Raw genomic sequence first — 18,630 nt, forward strand, 5'->3', positions numbered from 1 at the left:
GGCCATGACTGACAGCTGAATTCCCGAGGACCCACGAGATCTCGCAAATTTACGTAGAATAGAACTACAAAAACAACAACAGTTTGTTTCCATCCAGAGGAGTAGAAGGTAAACAACTCCGTGCTGTGTATTCAAGGTGTAATTTTGAAAATGAACCGGATGTTTTATTTTGTTTCTGTGCTCGACTTCCTGTCCCGCTCAATCTGCCGTGTGCTGAATTTCTGCAGAGCTCTCCGGCGGCAAAAATGGAAGCATTACGTATCTGCTCTGGAGGGCTAGGGACTGCCGGAGATGGGACGTAGTCCGTGGAAGTACACACATTGACTTTAACCTAATAACTCTGCCGTCGTCCCAGAGCAGATCCGCCGGTACGTGCTCTCTGATTTACAGAGGCTTTGCAGGAGCTGTTTTCTAAACTCGTTTTTGGCCTTATTAGACCACACTTCAACAGTCCTCAAGATTCCCGCCCCTCCGCTGAGAGACGTTGGTATCTGGAAGTAAATTTCCCATTCATTTCTCCCATTGACATCCGGAAAAATCCGTATATAAAGAGTTTTAGACCCTGTCTTAATGCTATGAATAATGTATACTTCAGGCTAACCAGCTACAACGTGACTCATAAGCATACAACATATCATTTCGAGTGAAAAAATCCCCCAAAAAGTCAATGTCTTATCCAAGATGCTGCAAATAAAAGACATTTATCTCAAAACAAGATTTGTGCCCCATGAACTTTTGGCATCTATATGAGCATATACAATCCCTTAGTCGTGTGGTAGCTGGTTTTAAGTCTACTGTCGACGGTTACGATTTTATGGCTTATACTCCAATTAGCAATGGAGAAATTGCATTGTATTTTTACTTCCGGAACCCGCCGTGGGCGGGACTGTTGAGCTCTTTACACAATTTTGGTCATAAAGGCACATACAATATATTGATATGATCAACCAGATTCTTTATCCCTTTTTTTGTTCATGTGGAGACTAGAGCTGCAACGATTAATCCTTTAATCCATTAGTTGTCAACTTCATTCATCAGTTTGAGTACATTTGAAGAAAGAAAAATGAAAAGTTCTCTGATACCAGATTCTTAAATGTGAATATTGGGGCGGCCTCTAGCTCAAACAGTAGGAGCGTTCACCCCATGTTGGCTGAGTCCTGCAGCAGCGCTGAGTCCCCCTTTCCAGTCTATCCACTATCACTAGAATCAAGGGGAAAAAGACCCCTCTCCTCTGTGACAGTAAACGGAATATCTTTGAGTTTTGGACAAAACAAGACATTTGAGGACGTCATCTTGGTCTTTGGGAGACGCTGATCGACATGTTGCAGCATTTTCTGACATATAATGGCCCAAACAACTAATCGATTAAGCGAGAAATTAATCTACAGACTAATTGAGAATGACTAGAATCATTAGTTGCAGCAGCGTTGTATTTCATTTAAAAATGCTTGACTGTTCGGAAGGTCTCTACAACCGTACTGTTTATGGACCTTTTTTTGTGCACTTAAAGAATGAAAAGAACGGACTGTAATCTGGTACCTAAACTGTCAGGTTACAGTAAAGTTTTCTTCTTTATGTTGGGGACTGGTTTTCATTTCCTACTTTTTTGGAATGTGTGGAGGATTTCTGAATGTGCAGAAGCTGACCCTTCCTGCTCCACTATCTGTCTGCCTTACCACTTTCATTCTCGTTAAACCTGAGAGACACGGGGAGTACACACACCACATCCTTAGGTCCTTGTTGACGTGGACAGCCAGTCAGGGACAGAGGTCGAGGATTGGTGCAGCAGTGGAATAATGCAACGCAGCCAGCTCACATTACAGCTGGGGAATCTGGCAAGGTGACGGCCAGTGCTGTCAATGAAAAGGCCTCCCACACAGCAACAACACATGGCAGCACTGTGTTAAATTCCATCAGAAGAATTCCTCAGTACACTCTGCCCCTATGTGTTCCTGCAGGTGTGCTGTCGTCCATGTTGTTACATGGAGATCCTAAGGGATCATCCCAACTGGGGCACACATACATCTTAGCTGAATGCTAACTGCCTGCCTGCCCCCTGCTGTACTTTCACTGTCATAGATACATCTTTCTTTTCAGTGGAGCGAGGGTCAGCTCTTTAAACTTTAGTTTAGGGCTTCTGTTTTTGGCCAGCAGTGATATCACACCAAACACAATGTCTTGTCTGTTTTTCTTTCTATCACATCTCTCCTTATGAAAGCTGCACTTTGGTCCTTCATATAGGACGGTGGGTGTTGTCGGCTTGATTTCTTGTTGATTACATTGGATTGTAAAGTTAATGGCAGATGATAAAAACTAGAGCCCTACTGATAAAGGATTTTTAAGGCTGATACCGATACGAATATTTGGTTATTTAAAAATCTGCTATTCTGATTTATCCAGGAAAAAAAATCCAGAAATGCGTAACAAAACAGATTTCCATAACATTAGTTATTTGAAGTCACTAAAATAATATGATAATAATTTAGTAATAGTTCTGATAAATAAAATGTATAAAAATACAAACTTAAGATATGAAACTTAAAGTCCTTTGTACAAAAACACAAACAAAAAACAAATAATCAGTGTTGCCAACAGGGACGTTGTAGAGCGTCCTCTGGTGGACAAACTATGCAACGCCAACGCTCATAATATGGTTGACCGTCCATTTTTATTTTATTTTTTAAATATTTTTTTAGTAGAATCCTTTGTTATTATAAATGATTCTGATGAGTGAATATTTAAATATATATATGTATATATACAGTATTTTTTTTTCTTTCATCTGCCATTATTAATGCCGATTCTGATAGATTGGGAATAATATAATATAACACCGGCCCACCGATATTAGTCAGCCTCTAATAAAACTTTGAAATACGATTGGAAGCGTGTCAAACCAAACCCTACAGCAATCCACATTTTGGTGTCTAAAACTTTGCTTAGTATGTTACTAAAAGCATATGCTGCTTTTCTTTGGCAGTTGCACATGCTTAACAAATATATTCACAAGTGCCGAACTTAAAGAGATAACCACAGATGACGTGAGCTACAAAAGAAGCATGCCTTCTGTGGGTGGGTATTTTATATTTCTAGAGTTTCTCCTTAACTGCAAATCTTACCTCGAATTCCACAGGAGCGGCAGTATAATTTGAAAGCAGCTCTCACAACCATCACAGATCCTAAACTCAGAGTAGACAGGTGGATGTCTTGCTGTCGAGCTCCCAGTAGTACCACTTGACAGTACTTTTACATTGATGACTGCACATGATGCTGTACATTCACACCTCACTGGCTGGCTGCATCTGCTCTGTGGAAGTTAAACCATTGCTTATTTATATAAATCCTAGATTCAGCACATTAGGAACCTTAGCTAAAAAAAGTTTAGCTAGCCTTTAAATCAATGTACTCTAAATGATACAAAGTAGAGCCCGACCGATAAAGGATTTTTAAGACTGATACAAATATTTGGTTATTAAAAATCCGATATGCCGATATATCGGATATGCCGATATATCGGCCGATATATATATATATATATATATATATATTTCTTTTTTTAATTACAGAAACTTATCAACATATATTAAAGTTCTGATAAATAAAATGTATAAAAATACAAACTTTAAGATATTAAACTTAAACTCCTTTAAACAAAAACCCAATAACAAAAAAATAATCCGTGTTGCCTACAGGGACGTTGTAGAGCGCCCTCTGGTGGACAAACTATGCAACGCCAACATAACATGGTTGATAGTCCGTTTTTTATTTTTTTAAATATACCTTATCAGAATCATTTATTCTGATTATTATATTTATCAAATATTCATTCTGGTGAATGAATATTTAAAAAAATAAATTAAAAAAAATAGATTAGACCCTAGACCCTTTTTTTTTAAGAAAAACTCCTAGCTCCTAACTAACCAAGCACCGGCCAAGCCTCTCCTCTTTACGGATTTTAGGCCCAATTCTGGGTTTAAACTTGTGCATAAAGGCAGCAACATAGTCCAGAGGCAAAACAGGCCCAAATGGCTGTGATTAGGATGACTGGACCTGCAAAATAAAGGCAAATGGGATGATCAGACATCCTGGGGGGGAGTGAATAAGGAAGAGCAGGAGGAGGAAGAGAAGCAGGTCAGCCTGTATTATTCTTTTTAAGACTCCTGCGTTTTGAAGAAAAAGAAGTGGGATGGATATGTGTCATTGTGTCACACTGGGTTCAGGGACAGGTTGTTTAAGTCATTCAGATATTCATACCTCTCATTATCTTTCCTAGCAGACGTTCTGATCGCGGGGCCATCTGTGTTTTAATGATGCTCTCATAGCTATGCCAACGCTGTTCTGCACTCCCTCTTATGTGAGGAGATGGCGTTGAGACGAGTCACATGAATGAAATGTAATTAACTAAATAGCTTGGGAGGAGATGCCTTGTGGGTTTATGATGGGGCACCTTCCATCCTTTTAACTCTGGTTTTGTTTTATCACATCAATGGAGAATGCAAAAATGCTCAGTCACGTACAAACACGCACGCCAATTTCCATATCTTCATGTCATTAAGCCCCTGCAGTTGGCGTCTCTTCTCTCCACCCTCGCCCTAAACTCCGTAATGACAGCTGTGAGCGGATAGAGCTATTAAACAGCACCCTGACCCTCGTCGTCTTTGTCTGGCTTTGTAAACACATGCGCACAATAGCCAACAGGACAGATGGGCCGGCCTTGATAGCATGTCCATCGCATCCACTTCAAAAAGGCCGGTGCGGTATCTGCACACACAGACTCTGTTGATCTGAGACGCCTGGCTCAGATGGGCCAGCCACTCTGCAGACAGCATGTCAATATGCTGAGTCACTGGACAGAGCTAGGTTGACAGGCCTTTGAGAGAGCAGCCCTCTCCAAGTGGAGCACCCCCAGGAGAGCGGAGGACAAAGGTGGAGAGCCACTCAATAGTTGTCATAGAGAAATGCATGGATACCTCAGAGGAACATGGGTGGCCAGCACAGAGTATGATTATAGGGTATGACAGGTGATGAGCGTCAACATCTGGCCAATCAGTGTGTGTTTGTCTATATATCAGCAGCTGCAGAGCTGTTAGTAATGACAGATCATACAAGTACACACAGTATTAAATTCCATTTTAATAGCATGACAGTTGTCAATGGACGCTACTGTTAGCGTGCTCTTGTGGACTGCATGTGACAACAGCATTGTTGAGAACCATTTAAATCAATCAGTCATTAAAATGTCCTACTTTGTAGTCGTTTTGTGTTTCTTTGTAGTGGTCTGTGTGTGTTTTGTAGTTGTTATGTATAACTTTGTAGTCCTTTTTTTTTTGGTTTTGTCTCTTTGTAATGGTTTGGAATCTCTTTGTGGTTTAGCAAGCCGTTCTCACTCTGAATTCGACATTTGGGCAGGGGCTGGCAGCGTCAGAAATGACACTGCGGGTCACGTTTCCTAAACCAAAATGTCGCTTTCTTCTTTTTCTAAACCCAACTGTCCGTTCTTCTTTTCCTAAACCCAACCGTCCTGTTCTTGCCCCACATGTCATGGAAATTTTAAAAGTGGCGGCAATAGTCTCGACCAAGCGCGGGTAGATATAGCGCTAAAGGCGACTTTTACCAACAATTTTAACATAAATTTATGCTAAAATTGTTTGTAAAAGTCTTCGTACCATATTTCACGCGATGGGAGTGAGAATGTGTTGGGTTTTGTGACTATTTGTGGTCATTCTGCACTGTGGTTGTTTTGTGTCGAGCACTTATCGTTGGGCATTTTAGGCCTTTATTTTTACAGGACAGAGGGGGACGATACACAGCAAAGGGCTGCAGGCCGGAGTCAAACCCACGGCCGCTGTGTCAAGGACTAAACCCTTATACATGGGTGCACGCTCCACCAGGCGAGCCACCCAAGCGCCCAGCAGTCTCTGTGCTTGGGGCCTAGGTGGTCAGGGGCTTGGAGGCTTAGTCACACCCTAAACTTGGCTCACACCCAAAGAACCCTATTTCTCTAAAGATTTACTTAAGCCTCCAATTGGTGTGACATGTTCATGTAATCTAAAGGCTGTGTGACTGATGCGTCTCAAAGTGGGTCTTATGTTTGAACAGTGAACGCGTTTATTCGTGTAAGCACCTTCATGGAGGTTGTTGAGTATAAGCCGATGTCTGTTACCATACCTCATCTTTCCTCGAGAAAGCCTTCAAATCCAGTTTCCTTCGCAGTAACAACAGTTTATTGTTGGTGTGGAGCCCAGCCCACAGAGACAAACATCCCTCACACCTTGTCATTAGGAGAATCTGTAAGCATTTTCTCCTAACTCTCTCTACCGCAATCTCCTCCGGGGGGGGGGGGCTCGAGCTTCTATTTTTTCCTGGTGGCTCATTTGAGCTTAATCACATCTAGCAGCCACCTGGGGACGGGCAGAATTAATGAGTGTGAGGGACGGCCGGCAGATGGATGGACGGAGGGGGGGGGCAGCTAGGAGCGTGCAGGACACGCCTGTTGGTTAGAAAGAAACAAATCTGTCCCTCTCGACTTGTCGACTGTCTGCAGGGGGCGGGATTGTCCTGAGTTGTCCACGCCTTTGAGAGAAGTCTGCAGAAACCCTTAGGGCTCCGAATACTGGCATCTAATATCTGTCTCACTAGAAAAAGCACACTGCATAATGAAACATAACCTGTCTGATGCAGACGGGGGTCACCACACCCATGGGCTGAACCAGTCATAGAGGGAAACTTATCGTGTGTTGTCCTTGATTATGTGTGGATGTACTCTCTAGTAAAACAACAAGATGTCTGGTTTACTTACAGACCAAGGGACTGAGAACAAAGGAACCGCTTAGATGACCAATAGCAGGTCAGCTCCACTCATTGTGGTGAATTCTTAAAACGTTTTTTTTAACCCTTTTTTTGTCTTCCTGTCAACCATGGAAAAAAAAATTTTTGTTCATTTTTTTTTCTTCAACAATATTGCTTTTTCCCCCACATTTTTGTCACTTTTTAAATGTTGTGGGTGCTTTTCATGTTTTAATTGTTAATGTTGACATTTTCAACGCTTATTTCGACGCCCCATTTTTTGTGAGGAAAAACTAAAATTAACTGAAAACGGTTCATTTTGACCCAAGGACAACATGAGGGTTAAAAAACTTGCACAACAACAATTGCAAGTTGAGTTATCTGACCTGCTTTTTGTGCATGCAGTTTGTTGTACACAGACGGTTCTTCGACACAGGAAGGTTTAACATTACCTTCTCCAAAAGAAGGTTCAGCTCTAAACTATACCAGCCACACTAATTAATTGCAATATGTAAATGGGATGTATTTATATAGCGCTTTTCTAGTATTAACAAATAATCAAAGCGCTTTCACATAGTACAGGAACTATTCACCATTCACACACATTCATACATTGTGGCCGAGGCTGCCGTACAAGGTGCCACCTGCTCATCAGATACACACTCACACACATTCATCACTCCGATGGCGCAGCATAGGGGGTAACTCAGGGTTCAGTGTCTTGCCCAAGGACACTTTGACATGGGACTGCAGGGCCAGGGATTGAACCACCAACCTTTCAATTGGCAGGCAACCACTCCACCACTTTGCCACAGCCGCCCAATGTGAACTAGTGCAATATCCGAATCGCAATATATTTATTTGTTTAAGGCAAAATATGTGTCAAACCATTCTAAAATAAAGTATAGGCGTCCCGGTAGTAGTAGTAGTAGTAGAAGACGTCCCAGTCCTATCCTACAGACTAAAGAAAAAAAAATCTTTGTTTGGTACACATCCTCGCAAAAAAATCACACTTCAATCATTTAAAAAAATATATATATTTTTCAATGAAAATGAGAATGAGAATGTAAAAAGATACAAAACTAATCATTCCCCCCAATTTGGGAATCACATTGCAATTGCAATATCAGTCAAAAATAATCACAAATGGATATTTTCCTCATGTTCCTCCTATCGTGCAGCCCTAATATGAATAGTTATGGGGTGGAGAATCTTGCAGATGTGCTGTCAGTGCTCTTTGTATTTTTAAAAGTGAGGTACAGATGATGTGCGGCAGGAGAGAGAGGAGACTAGTGTTGAGACAGTTGCTGTGCAGCAGCTCTGCAACAATATGCTATTTTGAAATAGGAATGAGGCCAGATGTGCATCGAGGTTCTTCTCCAGTTTTTTCTAAATGGCAGGAAGAGGTTTCAGTTTTCATAAAAACAAAGGTTTTCAGTGGGACTCTTTGGATTCAGTCTGATGTCATAAAAATGTTTGATAAAGCCTGGATTCACACTGAACTGCCTCTATCGCTGCCAAACAAAAGTTGGAAAACACTATGAGGGTTAAAAAAAAAAGAAACACAATCACTGGACTGCTCAGGAATTTGTGTAACAGCTGACTGTTTCCTCCAACAACAAAGCACCGTCCCTCCGTCTCTTTCCTTTCTCTCTCTCCTGTGAAATGAAGTTTCCTTCAAGTTCGGTCAGAAATTGTCGAGATCTATAAATGATCTGATGGAAAACCATTATTGTATTTTTATTAGACGACACAACATCACACAGATGTGCCATTTCAGTGACATTGCACCGTTTATTACCGTAACTGTACACTCTCATCAATGTCCAGTGGTAGGCAGCCTGTCATTTTAGTGTTATTAATATGAAGAGTGCTTGTTTTTTGTGCTAATTTGATTGATGCGACCTGCTGAGAGTCGTCTTCATGGTTGGTGCACACGTGGCACATCTCACACATCAAATCAATGCACGCAGATACAGAAAGCATTATGTTCTCTGAAATCATTTGAGGCAGAGATGTGCTATGTATACATTTAGCCCATTCACCATTCACCAGGAGTTCACTTAGCCCACTTCTGTTTCTGTGTTTAAAGGGCTATTTTAAACACCATCTTCAGAAGGCTCTTTGAATGTCTTAGACATTGTTTGCATCCAAAATTCTAAACTAATATGCTATTTAGTTGGCTAAAACAGAATGTGAGATGTTTGTATTATTGCATGTCCGAAACCCTAGTATGAAACCAATAGTAAGTGAATTGCATACTCTTTCTTAGGGGTGTTGAAATTATTCATTGCATCATTGCATCGATGCATCGCGATGCGTACCTAGACGATTCTGCATCAATGCAGCGACAGACCATAATTGATTATTGTGGATGATGATGTTGTACTGATGATGCTTGTTGATTTTGCGGTCGCTGCTTTATGTCGTTTTTTTGTCTGTTGTCTGCTGTGTTCAGACTCCGCTATATTCAGGAATTGGCCTTTTTTAAGAGCAGATACAATAAAAAGGCGAGTTCAGATATATCTGACTACTTTAATTTGTGGATGAAAACCATGTGTAGTATGTAATATGTAATAATATTTTTTTTCAAGATAATTTTTTGGGGGCATTTTTGGGCTTTATTTTTTGACATGACAGCTAAAGACATGAAAGGGGAGAGAGAGGGGGAGTGACATGCAGCAAAGGGCCGCAGGTCGGAGTCAAACCTTTTATATATGGGCGTCACTCTACCACCTGAGCTCAATATGGGATAATGTAATAATATTGAGGAGGTGATCTGGATCTTAAATGGAATTGTTGACAAGATAATCACAATGGAATCGTGAGACCAGTGAAGATTCACAGCCCTGCTATTTCCGGTGAACTATTACAGTATACAATCACTGGACACTACTACTGGCTTAGGTATCCCACAACGCAATGCGGTAGTAACAACATTCATAACAGACAAACTGACAGCTACCAAGGCAGCTCAGTAACGTCAAAAATGCTTCAATTTACATTTCTACTAGGGCTGCACAATTAATCGAATTTTAATCGCGATCACGATTTGGACTTCCCACGATCAAATTTGCGTGATCGAGCAATTATTTTTTATAAGCGTCATTTCATAGAACGCTCCGGGTTTTTTGCAAAGCCAGTCTACCGCTCCGTTAACCCGTCTGCTCATGAGCCAGTCAGAGTAGTTCACTGCACCGCGCAGCTAAGTTTCTAGATGTAGACAGTCCCAGAGGACAGAGTAGCTTGAGGAAAACTCAACAAATAGCAGTCGGTTATACGTCGGTCTTGAAGTTTACCAGTTTACCATTAAACGCAACACTTTGTCCCATCTGTTGTTTTTCAGACAACAGCAGTGACCAGTGCTAGTCGGTGCTAATAGCGTCTGTTAGCTAATAGCGTCTTTTAGCTGTTAGCTAGTAGCGTCTGTTAGCTGTTAGCTCCTCTACGACGCACCGGTGCTAATGTCCTCGCATCCGCTGCAGTGCTGTTTATATGGATATGGTTTAATTTTGTGTTACATGACCCATTTCGTCTGTAAAGCCGTGCCTGTGTTGGATCTTTCTACGCTCTCTCGTCCTACTCTCTCTCCTCTTACTCTCCGCGCCCCGCCACACAGCGGCCGGCGGTCCACACTTCTGATATTTGTCTACAGTTTAAATTTTTTATTAACACAGCTGTATATTGTTAAGTATGAGGGGCAAACCTGTATTTGTACCAGTGTTTCCGTGGTAACTCTGCTATAGCGGCCGCCACGGCAAAGAACACAGAAGAAGTTACTGAATGCAGCTAACTTCAGTTTGTAGAGTAACAGCGTGTGAGACGCAGCTGCTGTACCGAGACCGGGACCTGGACCAGGGCCAGAGATGTGACCCATGGCCAGAATATCATAGTTCATAAAAATGCAGCGCAGTGACGATACAGACGTTTAATACACACAACGTATATATCCGCCATTCGACCCGTGCTGGACCCGTTCCTAATGATCAGCCGTCTCTCTGTGAGTAGCGTCCATCACACTCCCTCTCGCAGTTATAAATAGCCTATGTGACAATAAAATTTGTTTTGGTTAAAATCAACAAATAATCGTGAGAATAATCGCGATCAAAATTTTGATCAAAATAATCGTGATTATCATTTTGGACATAATCGTGCAGCCCTAATTTCTACATATGTAAAATCTGGGATTTTGTCACTTGCGACTGGTTGCCTACCTTTTTATAGCTTAAGCATTATTTAGCAATGCCGCTAGAGCTGAGGTCGGCAGGGGTTACCATGGTTACCCATCTCCAACTGGCAAAACTTGAAAAATTACACCTTAGTGCTTCCGTAAAGACACACACTACTGTTTATGTTTTAAGCATGTCGACCAAAAGTGTTGACATATAAATCTGAAAATTCGATTTTGTGCAACCAAGGACTTTTTCTCAAGATTTTCTAAATACCAATGTCATTGAATAGAATTGGTCACTTGTAATATAAAACACATGTTTATTAACTTTATTTGATGATTGACGATACGTTTTTTTCTATTTTTCATGTGGATCCGTTTATTCAACATCGGTTGTGACCATATCAGGTAAGAGCAGTCTTTTTTCACCTGTTTATGAATATGTAAAACATGTCCAGTATTTACTGCATGTGGCCGTGTTTGGGCTGTCTACTTGTACAGTGAAAATGGAGCAAAGGCTGAATTCCAAATCGGTTTTGTCTCCAGTCTGCAATTTTTCTCCCAGTGTTTCCTCTATGTTGATTTTGTAGTGGAGGCCCGCCACGGTCTCAGAAATAGAGCAGACGCATAATGCACCCCCCGTTGGCTGCCGCTCACATTGCAATTCAACAACAAGTACAAATATTCCGAGGTTTTTGGTCCAGTTTAACTCCTCATACTGTTGATGTAGGTTATTGTCAAAACGTTCGCTTTCTTCCGAGGTGACTATTAAACAAACAGCTCCACCAAACACCTGCCCCCACTGCTAAGATAAATCCTAAAGGAAACACTGTCTCCTCTTAACAGATCTGTAGCCACTCTTCTTATCCCACAATTGGTTGTGTCTTTCATTGCTCTTGTTTTCACGCTTTTCATGTTTTTTACACGGATAGGCTCAATCATAGCATGGTTTTATTTTTATAGTATTTGTGTCCGGTTAGGTCCCATTTAGATTTGACTGTCTAGAGCAGAACATTGGTGGACCTGTCACAGCCCTGAGAGGAAAATTTAACAGAATTCTCCCTGGGCCACCTCAGCCCATTGCTCAGGAGCCTGCTCGGGGGTTGGGATTCTTACGTACTTTGTGACCTGCCCGCAACCAATTACATACAGAGTTCAACAGACTACAAACCCCAGAGACTTGAGGATATCACATTGCCTAGGAATTAGGGCACAGGTGTCAAACTCAAGGCCCAAGTTTGGCTCTGTTTCCAGTCGGTTTTGCCTCTTTTTTTAAGCTTTATGTGTATTTTTGGGACATTTTTTATCCTTACTTCAATGTTTTATCCACTTTTCAGAAGTTTTTGTCGTTTGTTTCTAGACGATCTTGGCAGTTTTTTTTTGCTGCTTTGGTTCCTGTTTTCAATGTTACTTTGTTTCAACATTTTTGGCGCTTTTTTTAATGATGGCTAAAGACCTTTTTTTCGACTTTTTTAGGGCTTCCTGTGGCCCAAACTGTAAGTGAGAAAGCTATATGTGACATACAGTAATACAGTCAACTTGTTTGACTTTTTTCTCTTAAATAAAAGCATGGCAATAAAGTTGAGTTAAACTTAGTGAAGTTGAGTTTGACACTCTTGAATTAGGGACATTTGCAGCTGCTCTCATCCAGCCAGCTATTAGAAGTTATTTTCCCCTTTCAATATCTCCATTTACATTTCATCAAATACTTAAATAAAGAGTTTTAAGCCGGGAACCAAGCCACCCAGCACCAAGATGAATCGTGACCATAAAACATCTGATTCTGCGTACAGAAACGATCATAGACTTCAGTGGTAGCAGCTCGCTCTAGCCATTTGCTGGTTTGCCAAACATTTCCATGGTAACAGCGAGTTCCACAAATCAGACACTGTTACGTAGATCTGGGTGATATGGAGAAAATCTAATATCACAATATTTTTGACTGAATACCTCGATGTCGATACCACAATGATATTGTAGTGTTGACTGTTGGGGCTTTCACTAAATATTTACACAATGCGATTTTTGATATTAATCATCAGTAATGTGGATATAATGACTAAGTGGGTAAAGGCAAATAATAACAGTAAGAACAGTCTGGTAAGATCAGAAAATCGCACCAATTTACTGTAATGCAGCCTTTAAAACCAGGAAAAGACCACACTTATGCCATATTACTATAGTACGATATCCAAAATCTAAGACGATATCTAGTCTCATATCACAATATCGACATATTGCCCAGCTCTACTGTTACGCTTGAGCTTATGGGTAGTGTAATATTTCTTTATAAGATCATGGAATTAACCTGTTTTTCTTAAAACAAGGTTGATTCAAACCTCGGAGCTCGTGGTCAGTCTGCCTTCAATCGTTTAGACATCATGGCTGATATCCTAATGGATCCTTATGAAATCCTAATTCCTTCTGGAGAAAATGAATGGGAGTTTTAATTTGGGAACCACACTGTTGAGCTCTATGTTGGCAGTGGAGCATGGCGCCAGCTTTCAAGGACAGTCAGAAGTTAACTTGGCCTCGCTGCATGCATGCACGCTGGCTGCCTGATTGGCCTCAAGCGCACCAACTACAGCCTCTCCATTGTGTATTAAAAGTAGCCACTCCAGCATCAATCACTCTGCCGTATACGGCCATGGAAATTAGGCCAGGTGGTCAAACCGAGTCCTTGGTGATCATATGTGTGCATGGAAGGGGTTGTATTTGCTACGTGCTGTATGACAATGGCCTGTCCTTGTGGCTTCTGTGTCACTGTCAAGTTGTTGCTGATGGACGAAATAAGCAGCTTTCAGCATCACTTTGTTAGCCGTTGCCTCAAGGAAATTAAGAGTAAATCCAATTCTCTAATGGCTTTGGTATACTGCCAAAGAAGTGCTGTTCTGACATCCTGAAAGTGGCAAAAAGCCCTGTGTGCCTTGCATATTTCTTCCCAAATCTGACAGCTACAACCTGCTTTCTGCAGTCGTTGGCCAGGTGAGAAAATAGGCAGCGCTCAGAGCGCTCTGTAAATTATTTTCCTGCCAAATGTTTCTTAATATTTCCATTCTGTGTTCAGTGCTGAACTGCATCAATAGGCCTTTTCCACAGGAGACATTTGGACTTGTCACAGTAGGAAAAGCACAGGTGTAAATAATACAATGAATAATTTCCATTGGTATAATGGTTTGGTATAAGGGTCCTGGTAGTGTGCAAGCTAGGTCACGCTCAGGACTTACTGGGACACTAGAATAGAATGGAGCCTTTGTTAATGTTATTAGTGCTTCAGCTAGTATGACAGCTCAACATTTTACTGCAAAGAAGGCCTATTGCCTCCACGTTGGCAGCGATGGAGAGGTAAAAGGGTGAAAAGTGTGACGGAAACCGGGATCGAGCTCTGAGAACCTGCCCACTCTACATTTTTTTACCCACTCTACCCACTCTATGTGATATTTTACATTCTGGAGGCTGTTTATTCGTGTTCTGTACCACTGACTTCTTAGCTGAATGACCTCTTCTGCTTTAGCTCTCTCTTTAATTTCAGGGATAGGTAAGTAGGGGTGGGGGGAAAAAATCGATACAGCATAGTTTCGCAATATTTTCAGTGGCAATACTGGATCGATACACAGGTGCCAAGTATGGATCTTTTATTATTTATGTGTTGGTCAGTTTGTCTGCTTGACAATCCCATTTTGCAGCAATAAAATTGAAGTGATATGAACAATCAGAGAAATATATCTTTTTAGATAAAACAGATCTTGATGTTTCCTTTCGGGGACATCATTTAAAATTGGGAAAAATTAGAAATTGGAAAAAAGGTTATAAATTGCAATATCTTATATTATTGCAATATGTTTAAAATCGCAATAATATCGTATCGTGGCATAAGTATCGTGATGATATTGTATCGGGAGGCGTCTTATAAGTTCTCTAAAAAAATGTGCACGTTGTGGCCTTTTTTTCCTACATTGTGGACACCATGTTGTGTTGTTCAGATTGAGTGTATTTGCGCATTGAAGTCATGTGACTGGTTAAAGTCAAGTAAGAACCTTGTCATTGTTTTTAGAAGGGTTACTAGAACCCAGTTAAATCCCACACAAGAGCTGAAAATGACTTACACTCTATTTTCTAAAAGAAAATATGGAAAAAGGACTCATGTGTGAGGAAATACCTATTTCTTAGTTTTGATATTCATTTGAAAAACATCAACTCCTTCAAAGACCAAAGAGTCCAGCGGGATCTTGTTCTGCCGCTGTTTTCGATCTTTTGCATCATCATCGTCATGGATCAAGATGTATTCCAAAAAGGTGTTTGCACTGGGGATGTAGGGAACAGAAAACTCACCCAGGTTAACGCCGAAGTTATTTTCTCAACATGGTAGCCCGGTTTGAAACGGAATAGAACAACTGCAGTCCCAGCAGCCGCTGCTGCAGCGCTGTGTCTCCCCAACAGGATGAAGACCTGTGTGTGACACCGCTTTTACTTTGTCACACAACAACCTGCACAGTGCATCTGAGCAGTCCCCAGGATTGAAATCCCCAGAAGGCATCAGGATGATTGATGCCCCCCCCCCCCCCCCCCCCCCCCCCCCCCCCCCCCTCCACACACAACTCTGAGGCCTGAACGCAGCCTTGAAATGAAAAGACAACCCATTGAAACCATTCTGACACTAATCTTACACCTACTCAAAGGCTTTTCCATTTCTGGCAAATGACTGTCTACAGAATTGAGAAAGGTAGTCTTCAGTCAGCTTTGACGTCTGTCTTTTGACCTACCCTCTTATTTTTGCTTGTTTTCTGACTCTGACTATGTTGGTCTCTGTTACAAGTTTGCAGCCACTCTTTCACTCTGTATTTAATAATTAATAATATACTTACATACATACCTGGACAGTCTAACTGCTCTTAACTGATACTTTATGCTAAAGGTCTTTTTATAGCCGAAGGTTTTATTGTTATTTTTGTTTGTTTTTCTCGCTGCACTGTATTTTTATACCTTTTTTGTAAGCTGCTGAAAGCTGCTGGAAATTTCAATTTCTTTGCATTGAGTTATCCCAAAAGGATCAATAAAGAGAAGTCTAAGTCTAAGCATAGTGTCCCTTTTGCTCTGTGTGCCCTGCATCTAATATTTATATGTTGTATGAAGGCTGATGAAGCAACCAAACCCCATGTAAAAGCCTGTGGTGTCTTGTTTTGAATGTATGCGGTGTTAGCAGGCTGCATTTGACACCCAGTGCTGCCATAGCCAAGACGATGCAAATCTGTGATACCTTGCCTCTCGCCTCCCTACTCTCTGTTTTCTATTCTTCATTAGTTACATTGTCATTCAAAAGGAGCCCACAGCAAGCTGCATCCCATATTAGCTGGCATTCCAACATTTATTTTTGCAGAATTCAATTAATGTTCCTCCTTTTTTTTTTCTCGTTCTCATTCAACCACAACCTTGGAAATGCTTTTATCATTTTTGATAACAATGCCCCGATATCGTAAATCTGAGCCCATGTTCCATTTCTCTGCTTGATGGTGTTGGGGGGGGGGGGGGGGCAGGAGGGGAGGATGGGTATGAGTGCCATCGATCAAAGGCTGGTTCATCACTTTGCATTGCCCTCAGACAGACGGCGTATAGAGGGGAGAAATGACACTTCTCCATCAGTTATTAGTGTTTACAAGCTGTCTGCTGTTCTTTTCATCTCCTTTGTGCTTCTCACTTCCCTTTTAATTGCCTCCCCGGCTCCTCCACTTGCTTCCTTTCCTCACGACTTAGTCCGTCCTGCCGAGGAGGCATGGGAGAGACGCAAGGAAATAATGCTAGGAGAGAGTGATGAGGCGTCCTTTCCTCTGAAGCGTCACATAAATACGTCAGCTGTGTGGCAGGAGTACGGCTTTCTCATGTATCCTCCCTCATAGCTTTGTAACTTTGGTCTCATCTGTTAATTACTAGATACTAGATACTAGATACTATTACTAATTACTAGATGAAAATCCAGTTAAAGTCTATAAGCAAACTTGAAATTGAATGTTCCCCAGAAACAATATGTGTTGTCCCTCTGTAAAGTCTGAGGCCCAAATCTTGAGATGAGCAGCTCTGTGAGCTTCACATTCTCTCCCTCTGAGGTCCAGGGAAGGTTTTAGCTAACATTGGTCTGCTTAACAATGTTGCCTTACTCCTCCCAAAATGTGTTTCCAGTTTGCGTAATGATTCCTCAAGTTGGAAAAAAATGTTTTTTCTGGGTTTCTAGTTGTGGTTGGACCATCTTTATTGTTTTTTATTGTCAAGACACAGCATGTTTCACTGTGTTGCTTTTGTACTACAGCAAATGAATTCAATAATTCAGGCAATTCCAAAGGCTATAGAAGAAGAAGATGAAAAGAAGAAGGAGAAGATGAAAAACCCTAGATGGGAAAATTACGTTTTTCACTCTGTTGTTACACACAGGCCCGAAATACAAATCCGTGACCTATACACACTAATGGAGAGCTGTCAGAGTGAGGGGGCTGCCCATGGGCCGGCTCTCCTGCTTCCAGTCCACACTCCATACTTGGTACTATACTGTACGGGGACTTGAACCGGTGACCCCCTGGTTCCCAAGTCCCTGCGGACTGAGCTACTGCCACCCCAAACCTGTCACAGTTACAAGCATTGTTCTGGTTTTTGTGTGTGTCTTCTTCTTGGGCCTTTTAACTTGCCAACTTGTGAGTACAGTGTCAAGACCTATATTCATGGCTTTTAACAGAAAGGAATGGGAATATGGGTCCGTGGAACATTCATCAGTTCAATTTTCTAAGCACAAACGGACATTTGGAAAAACAGAAAAATGGGTTAAAATATCCAATTTGTCAGCAGCAGTTTTAGCAAGAAAAAAGAAATAAAAAAGACAGTATAAAGACAACAAAATAACATAATAATAATAATAACAACAATAAAAACATTTGTAGGGCTGGGTACCGAACTTCGGTTTTTTTATGGTACCGACCGAAATGTTTCAGTTTTACACAGTATCAAATTATGCCTCGTCTTTCGGTGCCAAGTTTCGGTGATATGCTGTAACGTTAAACGTGATTGCGTCACCCAGGAAAAATACATACGTGGTTACGCCGACAGACGGGGTTCACGTGTATCTGTTGTGAAGTGGTTGCGAGCATCGTTGTACCGCTTAAAAATCCCATCTAGATCAAAAGTGTGGCTTCACTTTATTAAGATTGATGCCAACAGTGCGAAATGCAATATATGCAAAAAAGACATTGTTGCTAAGGCTGGCAACACGACTAATTTGATGAAGCACCTGATGTGCACGGGATCAATTTAAGAGCGGAAAGTTGCACAGTGTTTGACTGCAAGAAGAGCCTGCGCAGCCCTCCTCCTCTCAGCCGCCCGTGGGCAATGCAAAACCAGAGCAGACTCCGAGTGATTCAAAATATCCACCACCGGACTCCGCCTCATCAAAGAGTACCAAGGACGGCACTGTGTCTGGGATTTCAACAGGCTAGTTTATGTTTATTAGCGTTACTGCAACTTAACACGTGCATCGTGCTGAGTTAGCGTGTAGCCTTATTTTATTGCTGCGTAGCTAGCTAAATCAAAAGCTAACATTTACAGACAATACTTTGGCCATGTTTGTAAAAATATGCTTATCCATTGGGTCAGCTGGTTAAACAGCTAACCTTATCTTCACTGTTATTTTTATA

General features: G+C 41.4%; 1 protein-coding gene across 4 annotated transcripts in view; it reads left to right on the forward strand.

The window, feature by feature from the left end:
• Positions 1-18,630, forward strand: part of magi3a (membrane associated guanylate kinase, WW and PDZ domain containing 3a) — a 195,290-nt gene that overhangs the window by 67,804 nt on the left and 108,856 nt on the right. The window lies entirely within an intron of this gene.

The sequence above is a fragment of the Etheostoma spectabile genome, chromosome 7 (genome assembly GCF_008692095.1).
Source record: "Etheostoma spectabile isolate EspeVRDwgs_2016 chromosome 7, UIUC_Espe_1.0, whole genome shotgun sequence".
Lineage (NCBI taxonomy): Eukaryota > Metazoa > Chordata > Actinopteri > Perciformes > Percidae > Etheostoma > Etheostoma spectabile.